The sequence below is a fragment of the Strigops habroptila genome, chromosome 8 (genome assembly GCF_004027225.2).
Source record: "Strigops habroptila isolate Jane chromosome 8, bStrHab1.2.pri, whole genome shotgun sequence".
Lineage (NCBI taxonomy): Eukaryota > Metazoa > Chordata > Aves > Psittaciformes > Psittacidae > Strigops > Strigops habroptila.
In genome coordinates this window covers 25,502,803-25,521,454 of record NC_044284.2, presented here as the reverse complement: position 1 = coordinate 25,521,454, position 18,652 = coordinate 25,502,803, and the positions used below count along the sequence as shown (strand labels likewise).

Below are 18,652 nucleotides of genomic sequence, written 5' to 3'. Positions count from 1 at the left end.
CTTGGACACTACCATCACACTAATGCTATTTGTCTAAATGAATAAGAGAACATTTTATTTCAGTGTGTCTCACGTCCCTTTTGTCACCACTCCCTGGTCATCACAATGCAGGAAGTGACTGGCAGTGCCAGAATCACAGGTCTTGTATGGAGCAGGAGGCTGTAATCCCACAAGGTCTGCCCAGCCTCTACCTTTCTAACCCCACAGGGACCATTACAGCTGCTTCATGTGCTTCCTGAGCTGCTCTTTGTCTCAGAAGAATAGGGTTTTGGTCAAATGAGCAAGTGGTTTTTAAGACACTGGACTGAAATCTCACACAACCATGTAAAAGACAGCCATGCAGAGAAATTTGCCTTGTATTAACTGTGAGTTGTGAATTCACAGATAATAATAAAGCAAATTAACCATTACACTCTTCTCACTTCCAGTCTTACTAAGCAGAAGAATGTGTTAGTTATATGGACTAAACTCTGACCAGGGCCCAGAACCGCCTGAATACTTGGAGGCTAATTTAAGAAATGATGCTGATCTTCTGATTCTGTCGGTGTCTTCGGAGCACGGAAACCACAGTTCATTAGAGCAGCCAGAAACACCGTACCTTTCATGTGCAAATACGTTCCTTACAGTCAGCTAAGTTTTTCCAAGTGAGCTAATTTTTCTGTTCACTCAGGAGTGTTCCTCATGTTTAAAGGCATCCCACTGAGTAATTTTTACTTCTAGTTATTTAGAGAACTTATCCCATCTGCATTAATGAACACCAGGTACAAGCCTCTTCATGTGCTAATCGCAAGCATAGCAAAATTGTAAGAATAATACTTGTAAGAATAATATGTATAAGAATAATGCTAAGGGATACACACCTAGGTATAGATTCCTTACATTTCTCTTAGTGCTTCCATGGTCCTCCCTACTCTCCCTACCAAGCTTAGGTACAACAGACAGCTGAAATTCCTTTGACTGTTCCCGGTCTCGGTAGCACAGGGAGTTAACGCATTAGCTTTTCTTTTCGGGATGTATATGTTAAAAATTGAGTTGCAGCTTCCTTGGTTCTCAGTGTAGTCTCTACAGAAAACCTAGCACGTCCCGAGAATACTTTTGGGGTGGTTTTAAGAACTTGCGTAGCCTGTGCTAGGAGAATGAGCTGCCCCCAGGCGCGGTAGTCGCGGGGCACAGCCGCAGGGACAGCTGAGGAGCGCCCCGGGGCGCCGGGCCAGGCGGCCCAGCCGCAGGCTGGCTCCTCCGACCGCTGTCCCCGCAGCGCGGAGGGCAGCGCGCGGAGCCTCGCGGCGGGCGGCAGCGACGGCTCGCTGCCGCTCCGCAGCGGCCCCGCGGCGGGCTCTATCCCACTGGGTGGCGCCGCGGGCCCGGCGGGCTGGGGCCGCCCTGGGCGGGGAGGGGCCGCGGGCCGGGCCCGCCGCGGGCTGCAGTGGCCGGGCCGCGCCGGGAGGGCGCCGGGGGGTTCGGCACCGCCGGGCCGGCGCGGGGCACGAGACGAACGGCGAGCTCGGGACGCCGCTGAAGGAGGCGCGACCACGGCCGAGCCCGGCCCGACGGCACGCCGCGCCGAGAGCTGGCTTCCCCGTACCCGGAGCACGCACACTGGGGAGACTCACAACTTAGGGGCGGCCAGAAATCCCCGCAGGACGGCAAGGGCAGTGACCCGTGCGCCCGTCCGTCCATCCATCTATCCATCCATCCACCCGCCGCTCCCGCCCGGCTCCCGCCAGCCCCTGTCCCCGTACTTACCGACCGGCGCTCAGAGGGGTCCGGCCGCGGGGCCGCCACGCACATCCCCGCCCGGCGCCGGGCGGAGGCGGCGCGGGGCGCCCCGAGCCGGCGGGACAGCGCCCGCGGGTCCCGGGGGAAGGCGGCGCGCAGGCTAGGCTGGCGGGGCGCCGGGCGGCCGCCGGCGGGGCTCAGCGCCTGGCACGCCCGCGGGCGGTGGCGCGGGGCGCCGGCATCGCCGGGACATCAAAGATTGGAGCGCTCCTCGCTCCGGCTGCCTGTCGCTGCCGCCGCCGGGCAGAGCTGCTGGCGGTCAAAGGAGCCCTTGTGTGCGGGCTGCCGGACGAGCGGTTCTCCGGGTGACCTGAATGCTTCTTCCTCTTCGCGATCATAAAAATGCGATGGGGCAGGAAACAAACAAACAAGCCGCCCCTTCTCGGCAGCGACAAACCGCGCTCTTCACCTCGGCAAGAGGAGGAAGCAGGGGCTACGCCTGGAGACAGGCGGTGCAGAGGAGCGCTATGCCCCATGGGGCTGCCCCATTGACGGCGGCAGCCCTGCCCGCCGCGACGGAGGGCACAAGGCGCCGAGGCCGGCTGCAGAGCGACAGCGGAGCCGGGGAGCGAGAGCAGCCTGCACCTGCCTTCCCCCTCCGGCTTCTCATCTCTCTCCAATCAGCTCAGGAGAGGAAAGGGACGATGCACGAGGAAGGTTAGCGGCTGCATGGCTGCAAGGCTTGGTGCCTGCTTCCATGCAGATTCATCGCCTTTCTCGAATTAATGCAGTCACATACGATCTGCAGGATCTTACATCCTCATTCACTCGGCGGTTTCTTCTCAAGAGGGAGACAGCTGTGAGTTCTTGCACGGAGAGGCAGCTCTGAGCTCTGTCATAAGATTTTCCAGCCAACCACATATCAAAAGATCTTTGTTTCGTTCTTACTAAGTTGCATTCTTACTAAGTTTCATTTTTATTAATAAACTGGCAAACATCAGATGCAGCCATATGAGTTGCTGTCATTCTTCTCGCTCAAACCAGATATCACACTCACTTCTGCTGCCTTCCTAGAGGTACCTTTATTGCCTCTGAGGCAGAAATGGCAGCTGAAATTCCTGAGATGTTTTATTACCAGCTACACACACTAAAATGTCTGCTGCTTGTGAGGGGCAACCTTCCTCTGCTTCAAGAAAGGTGGAAACTGAATACTGACTTCTTTATGAAACTACACAGCAAGCGATCCACAGAGCAGATGCAATGAAGAGGGGAGGCTGATAGGACATTAACGGAGTGTTACCTGTAAAAATGAAGCACTTCTGCAAAATGAACAAGGAACAAGAAGAAAAAAATATTTTATTCACCAAAAAGGCAATAGAAGTACCAAAAATAGGCAAGGAAAACATTTGAAAAAGTCTAAAGAACAAAATTAGAGCATTTTCTTACATGCAGGAGTGGGGGAAGTGCTGATAATATCCTTTACCAGAATCAGTGTTCAAATTAATGTAAGTATCTCACTTTCAGCCTTCCCTGCATCAATTCTTGCAGAGTTCCATTCTCGTTACTAGAACAAGCCATCTGCTCCTGCACGTCAGTCCTGACATTACCTGGTCCCTCAAAGACGCCCTGAGACAAACAACATAAGAATAGAGGCATCGTTAAAAATACATGGGGTTTTGTAACTAGATGCCTATTGTTCAGCCTTAACTACAACAAAGCTTGAGAAGTAGAGGGTGATCTGTGTGAACAGACTGAACTAAATGGGAAAAAAGGACTTGTTTCAAAAATTTCAGGTGGACCAAAAATGTGTGACTGCCTTATTCACCACAAAGAGAGAGAAAAGGGACAAACTCTGGAATTCTGTAATACAGAATTCTGTAAATAGTCCATACCTGTTAGGTAGCGTGGGAGTTTCCACTCTTATAGAGCCTTGTGCTTGGAGGGAGGAATTAGATACATGCATATACATAGGCTACAGGAGGTGTGATCTGTGAGTCAAATGCTGAGATTCTTGTTTGGGCCTTACCTAGAGGAAACTCCCATCAAGTTAGTAGTGTAATATCCTGCCTAAGAATAAGCAAAGACCTATCGTTAGTGCTCCCATGGACAATTAGAGAAGCAAGGTTTGTAGAAGGAGACAACGAGATGGGAGTCAGTCTGTTCTCCCAAGTACAAGAGGACAAGAAAAAACAGCCTCAGGTTGTACCAGGGAAGGTTTAGATTGGGTATTAGAAAAAATTCTCTTCACCACAAGGGTTGTCAAGCACTGGAACAGGCTTCCCAGGGAAAGTGGAGGAGTCACCATCCCTGGAGGGGTTTAAAAGACATGTAGATGTGGCAAGTAAGGACATGGTTTAGTGGTGGCCTTGGCAGTGCTGGGTTAACAGGTGGATGCAATGATCTTAAGGGTCTTTTCCAGCCTAAACAATTCCATGGCAGGGGGGTTGGAACTAGATGATCTTAAGGTCCTTTCCAACCCTAACTATTCTATGATTCAGCCTGTGCGATAGCCAAAACACTTTTTGGTCGGCACAGCCCTGCCACTGCCACAGAATGGCTCTCCTCCTGCCCACTGCTCACAGCTCTGCCGGTGCAAGCGTCTTCCTCCATCAGGGGAAGAGGTGTGATAGGGGCACGTCTGGCCTCCTGCCACCCACCCCAGCATGCCTCGGCTCAACAGTGGGTTTCTGTAGGTGCTGTATGCACAAAGGCCCTTCTTTCACTGACCTTCAAGCTCCACACATGAACAACAATACAAATTCCAACATGAGCTCAGTAGCATATTTGGTCATTTCTGTGCCCTATAATTTTAGGGATAATAAGAGACTCATAGCTTCATTCTATCAAAGGAAAGGCCCTACAAATTGCTAAGGTGTACACCCAATGCCAAGATGAACCAGAAAGCAGATTACAGCTTCTACTGATTCCTGTTAAAGACTATTTGCTTTCCTCTTACCTTCATTTTTCTAGTATTGTAATTTCACAAAGCTGAGATAAGAAACAAAAAAGCAAACCAACAACAGAAAGTTCACCCCAGAATTGAAAACAATCATGAACCTTCACATTTAGAGATTAGAATGAACAGTCTGTCTCTGTAACCTTCCTGACATGTCTTATGCTCAAGTAATCTTCCTACTTTCAGTGAGAAAAACAGCAGGATTAAGAGTTTGCAAGTTCATCCATTAGGGGTAGTTGTAGTGGGATCTGGCACTACCGCTGACAAGTCTGCGGACTTCTTATGGACAACCACCAGGTTGAAACAAATGCAGGGCAAATTTATAGAAAGATATAAAACTCAGCATATGATTTAGAGACTCAGATAATGAAAAAAAAGTTAATGAAAGAGCACACACACTGTCATTAAATCAGTAACCTTGAAAAAGAAATGTTTCTGCTCAGTACTAATTTGAGAGGAGATAGGAGTACTATCTTTTAAAAATCAGTGGCTAGGGAAGTACACATCTCCAAAAACTGTGCCCTCAGGTAGTTCAGAACATACAAAAATGGATGCACTGTCCAGTCTTCTGAAAAACAAATTGCGTCACAATAGCTCAGCTTGAGTTCTTCATCAAGTGAAGAAAGGCCAATAAAACCCATTCAATATTGTTTTCTCCAGTTGGTCCAAACTAACAACAGTAAGACCTTATTCTCAGTATGACCTCTGGATGACATTGAGGAAATTAGGACTCATTTATATGATTATGAACCAACATTGATGATACTTGTAGTTCCTTTTGGGAAAACTGACTTTCCCAAAGTAACAAAGTCAAATGTTCAAGAAAGAAACAGCTGCCAACACTGATGCTGCCCATTAATCCTGCTGATGTCTTCTCCCTGTTGAGTCCCATGTCATAGGAAGAAAAAAATGGAAAATCTCCTGCCTTCCTTCTGTTGTGGGTTTTCAGTGCCTTGGAATATGAGAGAATTTAGATGGCAAAGACTAACGCACCAAGTGTTTACTCATTTGTTGAGTTTTTTTGTTTTTTTCCTCAGTGGCTTTATGACTCCAAGTCTGGGTAATTTCTCACTCAGGAAAGTAAACAGCCTGGTCTCAAAATGTGTGCTTCAGTGCCTAAATTATTCAGGTCTAATTGCATTGTATTGTATTACTAAGCTTTGTCTTTGTTAATCGACAGGCTTTGTAGTGTAACTCATTTGCAGGTGTCTGAGTCTGACGAAATGGTTGGCTGAAGCGCTGTATTTTTTGGGGGCTGCTTTTGAGCTTACCTAAAAGCCACACCCGGTGGCTTCAGTTAACGCAGGCTAATGGGCTTTTTGGGGTCCTGAATTCCTCTATAGCCATGCTGGCAGTCGTAATTCCAAGTGTTACTGGGAAAATAGCAGGTAGGTTTTGTGGAAGAAACAGTTAACAACTGAGGTAAAACTCAAGGTAAAGTGAGGTAAAATTGCATGCGACGTATGCAAACAGCATAAAAGTTGGTAATAATGTAAACACAGAAGTGAAAGATAAGAATCAGAATTCGGATGAATTAACTACAAGGTTTCCTGCATAGTGCAAATACCACTGGGCAAAGCTTAGTCACACTTTCCTGGTTAACAGTGTTGCAAAAACATGAGCACAAGCACAAGGAGGCCTTTACTCCGGCAACAACTGGAGCAGAAACTCTTAGGGACATGTAGAACCCAAGGAATCAACACCCTGCCACATCTCCACGTGGCTGCCTGCACTTCGGCTCCAAGGCAGGTGCCTGGTGGTTTGGGCCCGCTCTCTCTTGCACGCCACCGCATGGTGTGGTCCTTGCACTGGAGCCAGCATCCTGGGCGGGCGCTGTGCGGTCTCCCTGCTCGCCCCCTGAGGACGAGCCCGCTGTGACTCAGGAGCCGTGAGGCGAGGCCGCCGCCCGCTGTGCACCGGCACGCCCAGAACCTTCTGGAAAGCATGAGGTGGGGCTGCCAGGAGGCACCCGTCGGGTGGGGAGAGCCTGTGGCTATGGGTGAGGCAGCGGGTGAGGCGGGCTCGGCGCTGCCATGGAGGGCTCTGGGCGCCTGCCCGCGGCGAACACCGTGATTGTGCCCGTGGCAAATTTTGCCCTTATTCTTTGGAGAAGCGGCGCTGTGTGACTTGGCCGGGGCAGGGGCCTGCGGCTCAACCCTCAGCTTACTGGCGGGGGCTCGGCGCAGTGTGGTCGGGCTCTGCGCCACCTCAGCAGCTCTTGTGAGCTCCTGCAGGGCGTGCCTCAGTGGTCATCCACAGTAGCCATCGTGGCATTGCTGCTGGTAACGAGACCGTCAGCCGTGCTTCTCCATTTCTGTGTTTTCCTAACAACATTGTTCACATCTAAATGTATGTATTTCAAGAAGTCAGTTGCTATTTGTGGTAATGATACATGATTATGATACATTGTAGATTTAGATTTCGTATTAGGAAGAAATTCTTCCCTGTGAGGGTGGTGAGGCTGTGGCACAGGTTGCCCAGAGAAGCTGTGGCTGCCCCACCCCTGGCAGTGTTCGAGGCCAGGTTGGACGGGGCTTGGAGCAACCTGGGCTAGTGGAAGGTGTCTCTGCCCGTGGCAAGGGGGGGTTGGAACTAGATGATCTTTAAGGTCGCTTCCAACCTGAACCATTCAATGATTCTGTGATACCCTCTTAAAAGCCTAAACTTCGCTTATATTTTTTTTAGTGTTGTCATCATCTTTATTATTCTTAGGCTTTAGGGCTAGTAATTTCTTACTTGCCTTTACTGCAGAGCTTTCACAAGAAAGAGCCTTGTGGCTAGGAAGTGGAGCTATGTGCCAGGAAGGGGGCCTGTGCGCTGGCAGTCAGATGATAATGTGGGATGTGTTTTGGAGTTGGTTTTGTACAGGAAATGCCAGAGAGTCAGTACCGGTACTGGCCAAAGAGTGAACCGTGTCAGGGAGGTACATGGGGACAACAAATGTGGAAAATATTTTGCATTAGGAACTTGTAAAACATGTGCTTGCTCTGCATTTCTTCTGGCTAAGCGATAGTGGCTACATTCTATTAAATAATGAGATTGAGGCTCATACATTGTACCGTGACACCGTTTGAAGATCAGTCATAATGCCTGGTGTGTCTGTATAAGATAATTAAAGTTAACAAGAAATGAAGGAGCACAGGGTTTTCGATGCATTTGATAGTTTACAGATGACTGGGCTGTCCGAGGGTTGTTTGACCAGCTTTACTTAGCTCTACAGAAGGCTCTGACTGGAAGCCATGGAGTGAGCTTATGAAAGGACCTATCCTGTGGCTGAGAGAAGATACATGAATTTAAACAGATCTGTGGAATTAATTACTTCTACAGAAATAGAGAGTACTATTTTGGATTCCTCCAAGCTTCAAAGTGAGTATGTTACATAGTCCCCAGAGGCACGGGTGTTGGTACAAACACTAATGGAAGGAGTAAAACTGATTCTGTGTCCATCAAAGTGCTTGTCCTGCCTGTCTTCTGTGTTTCTGGCTTCTCTGTCATATGAACAAGGGTATAATAAGTATTGTGTGATAACGCAGTACCAGTCATTGCAAATTTCAATTCTCGGTATGAATGGTTCAGAAATCTAAGATAGAAGTTAGTTGCTTTCTGGAGGTTATGGTAGCAGCAGGCTTTGGTGACTTTAAATTCACAACATGCAACCTCATTCACCTCTTTATTTAAAAACCCCAAATTTCTTATTGCATTCTATTGCTTAGTGAAGTGCACAACAGTTTATGAAAATACCATTTAATAAGGGTATTAAGTGGTGATTTAATTGGTGGCAGGAACAATGTAGTAGTGATATAGATGAAAACAAAAACACCCAAAATATGGAGTGGAGTGGCAGCAATGCATCAAAAGCCTGCCCTGGGTGTTGTGATCACAGCATGTTCTGAGGGTGTCAGGGTAGCCCAGAGTTCTGCAGCAAATATCCTAGTGGTATACTCTGAATACGGGTATTTTAAAGAAAGTAGAGAGCATGGCAGAATATGTGATCTGGAATATGGCAGCTGGGGAGGGAGGCTGGTTATAAGCTGAAAAGATAGGTAGACCATTACAGTGTGAAAAATGCTCTGAAGCTCCTCCTGGCTGTGTCAGCCCAAAGGATGACAGAACTGCATTCTAACTCTATCTTTTCTTTAGAAGATAATGAGGTTAACATCACCCATTTTCTCAACAAGATAAATCATAAGTCAAATTCAAATGAGATTAACAGATAAAGAGAGACTGGTTTGTATTAATCTGTCTGCTGTTTTTCATAGATATCACATGCCATGACATCTTCATTGCAAAGAAATAGGACACTTTTATTGCGAAGAAATGGACGTGAAAGACTCTTTTTTATTTTGATTTGGTTGGATGGTTTTCCTTTAACTTTGTACATCCAATATTTTTATTTGTATGGTAGTGAAACTTCTGCTTCATGCATGCCTTTTCTTATACTGACCTTGAAGCCAGACTCGTTTGTGAGGTGGAAGTGTAGGTTAAAAGTCATGTTTTGCTGAACTTCTGTGGAAGAGGTTCTCTAAGATGGTCCTTTCTGTTAAAGAACACCCAGAGATTTTAGTTATCAGACGGGAAGCAGGAATGGTATGGAGAAGGAGATGATAGAAGTCATGCAGCTGTGTATTGTCATCTGATTTGTCAGATGCCTTGCCACCTCACCCCAGATCTGGATCAGCCTCCGGATGGCACAGTTAAGTTGCTCTAGGAGAAATCAGCACAGGGAGACAGGCTTCAGCCATGGTGCCAGGAAGGTGGCATGCCTTGCCTGGAAGTTCTGGAGGTATTGCTGTCCATCTAAAGTCGTCTCGCCGAGCCCTGATACCATTTTGCAAAAGTACATGCGTGCTGAAATGTCCTTGGTGTGGTAACTCTGGTGGTCGCAGAATAACTTACCCAAGTACTAGCTTGGCCCTGGCTGAAACTCTTTTGTTTCAGAAGGTATAAAGCTGTAGCTAAATGCACTGCTTGGTGAACAAAACATAACTGTGGTACTTGAGAAGGATGGACTAATTTTTTTTATAGTAACAGGACAGATTCTGAGTGTGGTCTGAAGTTACCAGGCAATAATTAGCCTTGCACTTGGTATTAGAAATTTTGGGTGATTTGACCCTGTGAAGTCTTATGTGAGCTCTTCTATTGTGAGTGCTTCACTACAGCATGCCTGGAAAGCTGATGACTCCTGTGCCGTACGGCATAAATGCTTTTTCAGACACGAGTGTGCTAACGTGCACTCAGAAGAGCTGTCATGTGAGTTGCCTCTTGGAGGGCCACTTTTCTTCTCATGTGACAGTTACCTGGATGTGTTGGGAGACCAGATATTGCTGAGTTAATGGAGCCACAGCACCTTTGAGAAAACATCTGTAGAGGCTTGTAATGAATGTCATCAATACTTAATCAAAGATATGGTGAGTATTTCCTCTGAGGTATCTTAGTGTGAAAATTAAAAGTACAGCAAAGAAGCAATAGAAAAAATATTAATCATTTCAGTGGATTAAAGTGATGACTTTTTTTTGTATTACTTGCCTGTCTTCTACATCTTTACTTCATATGCACAAATCTGAGCATCCTGTCCAACAGCACTTTGAATTATCGAATTATTCAGAATATAAAACAAATTATTTATTAACTAAATATCAATAATAGGGCATAGCAATGCTGTGTGGGAGTTACGTGTAAGATAACATTCTGTCGAAATACTGCTTGTCTGTATTGTGTGTTGACCACATAAGCTTGTTGATAGAAGAGGAGGCCTTTATTAGGAGAAACAAACTCTTTGAAGAACAGATCTGAAAGTACGTATTTTCTCTGTAGCTTGGAAAAATGTCAAGACCAGTACAGCCACTAATGGCGGTTATACCATGCCAAAGGCTGGGGTTCTTTTCATTTTCACATTCTGTTAAAACAACAAGCCACTGATGTACTGCAAGCCTAAGAAACATGCTAAACACTAAAGGCTGTGAGTGTTGAGTACACTTACAATCAAGAAGATTATTAAGGCTGGAAGGTACTCAAAATGAGAGGAAAGAAACATCTAAATTTAGGATGACAGATTTAAAATATTCCTAAGTAATGTCTAGGTCACTGGAAAACAACCAGCCACAACTTAACTAAGCAGTAGGTAATACCACCTTGCCTGGCATAGTGGCAAGTTAGCAGTCACATTTTTCCATTCTTTCTTCCTGCTTCACCCTAGATCAGAGTTTCTTTCGCCATCCAAATGACATAAGCAAAAAGACTGCAGGACAAGTAAGTTCTGTTTCAATGTCACAGATTAGCTGGCTCCACGTCCCGGGACAATGAGATAAAGTCCATGACTTAAATGTCTCTTTTTGGTCTGTTCTTAATCCCAAATGACAAAGTACAAGGCTTGCATAACATGAGTACTGTATAGAAAATGGGGAGGAAAAAACCTCCCTGACACTGAGCTTTCAGAACAATGTGAGAGTTGTCCTGTTCCAAACCATCCTTTGGACATTTCAAATAGTAGATCTGGGAGAGAAAACTAATGGTTTTTCCTAATGGTTATGTTAGTTTTTCTACCTTAAAATATGGAAGGGCAAAGCTGTATGCATAAATCTGAAAATGGGAAAACAAATCGTATTGATTGTCTCAGTGAAGACTTGTCTTGACTTCGCTAGACCCTGTGGCAAAGCTTCTAGTAACTTTTGTCAATGAGATCAAGACCTAGGGCATCTTTCTGCCCGGAGAAAATGGGCCATTTAGTTAGGTGCTTGTGTGTGGTATTTAGTTGCATAAAGCACAGTTGCAGATGTCTGAGCATACATAAAATTATGCACATACAACAAAAGCAAATACCTGTTCTACATTCAGTTTAAAAGGCATTGTCAGCCTCTGCCAGGTGGAGTTCTGCAGTGACGACTACTGATGTGCAGTGGCTGGCTGTGGCCCCTGCTGAACAGCAGAGACAGGTCTGGTGCTGTCTCTTTGTTACCCTGAGAGGTGGCATGACATCAGCATCTTAACTGCTTTTCTTAGTTTACTTGCCTTGGCTAAGAGAGAGCTTATACAATGCAAGCAGTATTCTTTTTTCCCCTTTAGCAGAAAGTCTTCCCCTTCATCTCAGTGTTCTTTGTCTTACTGCTTACTTAGTCTTTTTTGATTGCCATTTACCTTTCTCCTGTTTTTAGTTTGCCTACTCTGATCCTGTTTTCACTTTAGTTTCCTGTTGGCTTTGTCCTTTTTTTACTCTCCTCTGTTTCACTGAAGCTATTAGTGTGAGGTGGATCAGGTAATTCAGGGTTAAAGCAGACCCTTGAACTCACAGTATTTAATGGATTTGTAATTAGGCCATGTATCCCTGTGAGAGTGGGCAGTCTGGGAATTTGCCAGGATTTACAGGGGGATTTAGTAGCCTGATAAGAGTTTCCAGACCTATTAAATTCCTTAAGAAGTTTTAAAGACACCACCGATTTACGCAAGGAAAGATTTTGAACTAGGGCATCTCTAAATGCACATAAAACTGAGAAATGAGAAGTAGAAAAATGCTTATTTTGCAGAGAACAAGGAAAAGTTTCAAAGTTTCTATGACTTAAAGTGCAGAAGTAGATTTTCAAAATTATCTTGGTAACACATGGCTGGCTTAAACCATATGATGTGTGTTTTCTCTGGGAATTTATATTTTCATACTTGATAAGACATGAGTATTAAAATACACATTACCCAGGCACTATGCATGCATTATACTGTAGGTGTATATGACTACTGCTACTTTCTGATCTTTGAATACATAGTTGTGATTTAATAAATCATGAAGAATTTGCTGTCTTCCATCCTACCTGTTTGCCATTTATAATGTTCTGCAGCATTACGTTTTTGTGTGTCTTTGGGAGAGATCAGATAGTGTCTGTTAAACGGCACGTTACCTTGTTATGAAGTCCTGGTTTATTCTTACTCATAACTGAGAACAAGTATGAACTTCTGTTGTTGTTTACTTTCCAGAGAAGAAGGGCAAAATGCGTACAACCTAAAAATACTTCTCCTATTTCACATCTTGGTGCTTTGGACTAAGCTTTTATCTTTGACACGGCAGAGGGTGAGGGAAAGGAAAGGTAGAAGACAAATGGTCACTTTTCTCATACTAGCACAAAACTGCTATTTTTTCTTCCAGGTTAAAGATATCCAAAAGATAATTAACCTTCTTCTCTTCATTCAATGACTACCCTGTAAAAAGACCACATAGCAATAAAAAATAGCCTGCTTACGTGTACAGCAAAGTGAGTGTAGAACTTTCTTTAAATTTGACCTGTCAGATCTATTTTTGGAGTAGCAATGAGTTTGACTTGTGAAAATTAGCACTAGGCTCAAATTCAGATTTTTTTAACTCTAATTGTGTATCAGCATCTCTGTTTTGGATCCGTATACCCCTATCTCCTGGCTGCAGCAATCTGAATGCACTTGTTGATGGTAAATTGATTCATTCCTGTGAAATGTTAAAATCTTGAAGCTGCAGTTGAGTTTAAGTTTAAATACAATAATATAAATTCATCTGTTTCTGTAACCACTACAGCTACTAGCTCTGTTACCTCCCCCATTACTTCACCGATGGCATCCTCAGTACTAGAAACATGTGTTCCTAAAAATGCTGACTGTTGTGAGTAGTGGGATAAACAGAAAAATACTAGAGACTTCTTGGGCCTAATAGCATGGGTTTTATCTATACGAAGAGGCACAGTGAACTTTTATTCTCTTATTTACACAACCTCAGGGTAGCTGTCACCTGCGGGTAAAGTAATTCCATTGCAGTCTTTGGCATTACACTGTATTTATACCACTCATCATCCAACTTAACAGCAGAGAGTTTGGCCTTCTTTAAATGATATCAGCAGTTGGAGTTGATAGTTCATTGTGTCATGCTGTGAGTTCTTAAAATATAATCAAAACTATCAATCTTGAGAGGTTCTGGAAAACAAATTCGCAGTTTAAATATCAAGCACAAACTGTCCCTGCCTCTTTCTTCACTGAATTAGCTTTTGAAAGGCCAAGAGCTGCTGCAGAGATAACAAGGACTGAAGAATTTACAGCAGGTGGTACCAACTGTGCAAGTACAACTCCCAGCCAAAATTATCTGACACCCAGCTGCGGAGAAGCCTGGGGGATCAGAAAGTGACTCAGGCGGAAGTGAGAAGAGAGAATCTGGCTGAAGCACCAAGCCTACAAGTGTGTTGTTATTCTCTCTCACTCAGTGAGATAACCCCAGGGAATGCCATGTTAAAATTAAAAAAGGCTTGTGTTTGTCGACCAATTGAATATATTTCTCTCCTACCCAAAAGAAATGGTGAACAGCAAATATGAGGTGCTGTATCTGATGATGAAGGATGCCTGGTATAGCATGAGCGACAGAAACTGATGGGTTGCTAGTGGCAGTGTGGCACTCAGTGCAGCACCATGACAGGGTCCTGGTAGCTCCAGTGAGACTTGTAACTAAAGAAGTTATGAGACTTCAGGGGAAGTCTTCAGTTCTGCCACAGCCCGTGCTTTTCCGCATGTTCTCATAGGCCTTTTAAGTTTTTCTTGATGTAAAATATTGTTATAATTACAGTTTGACCTTTACTCCAGCAAGACTTCTTTTGGAAAAATATTTTGAAATGCTCAGAACTAATATAATTGTTTTCCTTATTTTCATACTTAAATATTTTTGTCAAAGCTGTTCTTGATTTATGTGAGCAAATGGTGCAAAGTAATGGTTATGAAATAATACAAGTTCTCACTAAGTGACATGCTTTGTTTTTCCTTATTCTGTGTATGTGTACATATTCTGTGTATATTTTACAGCATTCTGAGTCCTTCTGCAGCTTCAAAAATAGCTTTTTCTAGTTAGTTTTCTCTCCTTTTATTTGATACAGAGATGGTGTTTCTCTCCAGCAGTTTATTCTTTCTGTGGATGATCTCCACCGAGTACAGACGTTGAAAGGCTTTCGTAGTAGAAATCCACATTTGCTCTTTGGCAATGTCCTATGCAACCTCTCTCCCAGGCAGCCAAGGAAAGACAGCTTATTAGCCGATTTGTTCCCATTGTTAGTGGTAATGAAACCAGGGGAAGACCTTGCAGGGTAAGAGCTGTGCTAATCTTTCAACACAGGCAATACACTTCTTTGATGCTTATTTGGGTTTTGGTTTTTTTGGTATGCAGTGCTGTAAAATGCATCTTTTAGGTGAACAGCATAGCTCAGACCTCTTGTTTTACAGAGCAGTACCTCTGAGTTTTTACGCTCCTATTTCTGTCTCAACTTGTCAGGCTATGTATTGTAGTAAGGTGTATTTAGCTTAGTGAGCGAGCAAAAGTTAATTTACACCATCTCTATGTTCGTCTGGTTTTGACTATCTTAAGAACCTAGGGCAGTGTGTTTGCCTGGTGTGTATTTACAGAGTTAGCTTTCCCTCTGAAACACTAATGAAAAACCCAGCTGTATCTTGGATAGCTTAAGGTTAGATATCTCGAATAATCATCTTAGTTAATATGGAAAGGTAGTGATGAAGAAAAGGGATTTTACCTTTTATCTTATTGGGTGGGTTTTGGCTGTCTGGGTTTTGTTGGTTTTTTTGGAAGACTTCAGTGTGGATGTGAGTTTCTGAAGAAGCTGACTGTTAGAGATAGTTGATTCTGCTGGGATGATAAATGAAAACATACTGTATCTTTTGTAAGATCAGCTACGTAGAATGAGATGAAGTGTGTGCAGGATGACTTAAATATGTGCTAATGTGGTCTATTTTGGGTTTTGGCTTTGTTGTTTGTTTTTTTTTTTTTTCCTGATGAGCTTGTACTCGCTGGAAAAACCTTGCCGGCGCTCAGATAAACCTGGAAACATTCTATGATAATGGCGACACTGGCTACAGCTTCCCTATCCCCAGTGTATTTAAAGTTCGGGAGGCTCATGGTTTTTGACAGATGTAGCAAAATCATTGCAAATACAGTCATCTTAATAGTACAGTTAGGTGGAGATTAAAGGATAAGATTTCTCTTGTCAAGATAGTTTTTTATTGTCTTTTATATGATTTAATGCATATTAAAGGGAATAATCCAAATTTGGGATTTAAAAATTAACCAATTCTGCTTCAGCATTTTAGGAGATGAGAAATCTGAATCAGCTGCTATCCAGTTAAGGTTTTCATAGCTTTTTGAATATGAATTCTGAGTTTCCAGCTTCAGTTCTTTTAAAGATAATTGACAAGTTGATACTTTGTTTTTAATTTTCTTCTCACCTTGTGGTGGAGAAGCACAGTAAGGTTTCACAGCATAATAATAATATCTTCTGTATCAGGCTCTAATAAAATAAGAATGCACCTGAAGTTCACTTGTTTGAGCCTAAGATACACAGAAAGCTTAGAAAATGATGAAGAGGGGGATATAGATATGTGGATATGTAATATTTTTGTGATGTTGGTAAAGCTCGGGAAGAGGTGTAGTTCAGTGCTGTTATTGCTCTTTGAGCTGTGTATGTCCCACACAGGATCGCAGCTGAAAGAAGTTGTGAAATTTCAAAAGTTCTGAAGAAGTTCTTGCTGAAGTTCTGAAGTTTTAGGAGTTCACCTTGCTGGATTGTTTGCTAAATTTAAAGAGTTTAGTTGCTGGTGTAGGAAAACCAGCTTGCCTAAATAAACACCTGAGGAGATGACACCTTTCCTGAGTGACACTGATGACACTGGCTTTCCTGAACAGGTTTTGCTAAAAAAAAAAAAAAAAAAAAAAAATTAGTATGTTTATTGCAGCTGAAAAAAATCACATAAAAAATGTCAGTCATAATATATGTGTTAGTTACAAATGTACTTACTTTTCATTTTGTTAAGCTGTGACCTGTTTTGTTTGTATGTATCTGTTGTAATGGAAAACTGCATTAATACCTTGCAGTGAAATCATGACTTCCCTGGGATTAGTCAGTTGATCTCTCAGGAATAACTTAAAAATACTTTGTTAAAGGAGCTCCTGGCATATTTCCATTTTAAATACTAATAGCCTTCCTGAGTTATAGCCAAAGTTAGATATAAGATGGCAGCAAATGGAGCTTGTACATTTTTGGAAATACAGTCATTGTTATTCTTTGTTTTGAAATGCTGTTATTTTACTCTTGCCAGAAAAGCCTTTCTCCATTCTAGCTTTTGTGAAATTCTGCATGGGTACTGTATAATAAACACAGGCACTGAAAGACCAGCCAAGTTGCCAAACATCTAGGTAGTGGTAGGTAGGCAGAGGTATCCTTGAAGTCACTTGAGTGCACAGAAAAGTTTTTGAAAACAAAATTTCTAAGCTTGAAAATATTGTTCATAGTGGGTTTCAGCGTATTTCCTTTGTATTCCGCATGACACATGCTTGAAAACATGTCTCTGATTCTACCTCTGCATGTGAGCATTTCTGTGTGTTTCCAAGCTAATCTCACTTGGGCTATTCGGTTTTTCGGTTTGATTTTTTTTTTTTTTTTAACATTAAAAAGAAGTAGTGCAAGAACATTTAAAATCTTGCAGAAGTTTCTATAATAGCATATACTTCTACCATTTGTTTCTGGGTGCTATTTAAGATGATGCAGCGTAACATGCTAGAATTACCCACTGCCAAAAAAAGTCAGCATTTCTGGATTTTGTATTTTCTAAAGTAGAATTTTCTGTGGTTACCTGACAGGGTTTGTTCAATGACCATTTCTGTTTTCTAGAACTGGAGCCATTTAAAGCACAAGTCCCACCTGCTTTCCATTAGAACTTGAATTCATAAATTGTTTACATGCTTTTGGAAAAAATCTATCTTCCTACCTTATAAATTCTTTCTTACCCTTTAAGGCACCAGAAAATGGGTTTAATTAGGGCCCTATTAACATACTGATTCATTATCAGTCCGTTGCCATTCTTACAAGGGATTTTTATTTTGTTTATTCAATTTCACATGTGACCTGCTGAAATGACATAACTGAGTATGAGTTGACTATATATGAGGGAATAGTGAAATGTCATTGTCTGAATATAAATGGAGGATAATCAAAACTGTCCAAGAGCAATGCCTGTGATTAAATGGATGCTCGGAAACATGGAGCACTGCCACAATAATATGACTATCTGTTAAATGACATCCTTGTGTGGTAAAATTCTAAGTTACTTGATTTTAGAAAAAAATGGAGACTGGGTTGCGGAGCCAAGTCCATTAATGGTGTATCTTATCTTCAACACATCTGGGATAAATCCCATTAAAGGCCTGTCTTCAAAGCTTGTCTGGCATAGTTGGATTCAAAATGTGAAAACTTGATCTCAGAGTAAAATTCTAATAATTCTTTAAGCAGGAAGAGTGGTTTGGGACAGGAGGTATCATGCAGCTCCTCAGCCAAAAGAAGTCCGAGACTTAAACGCTGAGTCTTAAGTCAACTAATACAAACTGAGAAATTAGCTCTTATTTATACACAGTCCATTGATGAATTAATGAGATGGAGTTTTAGTGATTTTGCTGTGCGCACTAGACAAAACTGTTAAAATACTGACTTGAGTCTTGAGTCTTGTGGTATGATGGAGAAGTAAACAGGAAACAAGCTGTACTGTTGTTTGGGAAAAAAAAAACAACAAACCCCAACCAAAAAAAACCCAAAAGCAAGGTTTACATGAGGAAAAAGGGTGAGGAAGCATGCCTCTAGTCTGGCAGGTTACAGCCTTCCTCAATAAGCTGGAGGGAATCCTGGAAACTGCTCTTCTGTTTCACATACTTTAAAATAAATATGTAAACTGTGATTTCTGTATTGCAGCTTCCACCAGATGGAGAGAATACTTTTCAGAACCGTTTATTGTTGTTACTAAATGGAGTGAAGGTGCTCATCAGAGAGGTGGATCATTAAGAAACTACAGAAAGCAAAACAGTGGCTGATTTGGAAATCTAACTTGAGTGTTCCCGTTCTTTCTCCTTCTAAGGTTATGCTTACATATGTTTGAATACCATCCAGAGTTTCAGTACTATCTCAATTAGGCAATAAGTAACACTTTTTCGTC

General features: G+C 43.0%; 1 protein-coding gene across 1 annotated transcript in view; it reads right to left on the bottom strand.

The window, feature by feature from the left end:
- Positions 1 to 2,132, bottom strand: part of MME (membrane metalloendopeptidase) — a 45,985-nt gene extending 43,853 nt beyond the window's left edge. Inside the window, exon 1 of the mRNA XM_030495222.1 lies at positions 1,747 to 2,132. The gene's annotated coding sequence lies outside the window, so the exon portion shown is untranslated. The remainder of the gene's footprint in view (positions 1 to 1,746) is intronic.
- Positions 2,133 to 18,652: the final 16,520 nt, after the last annotated feature.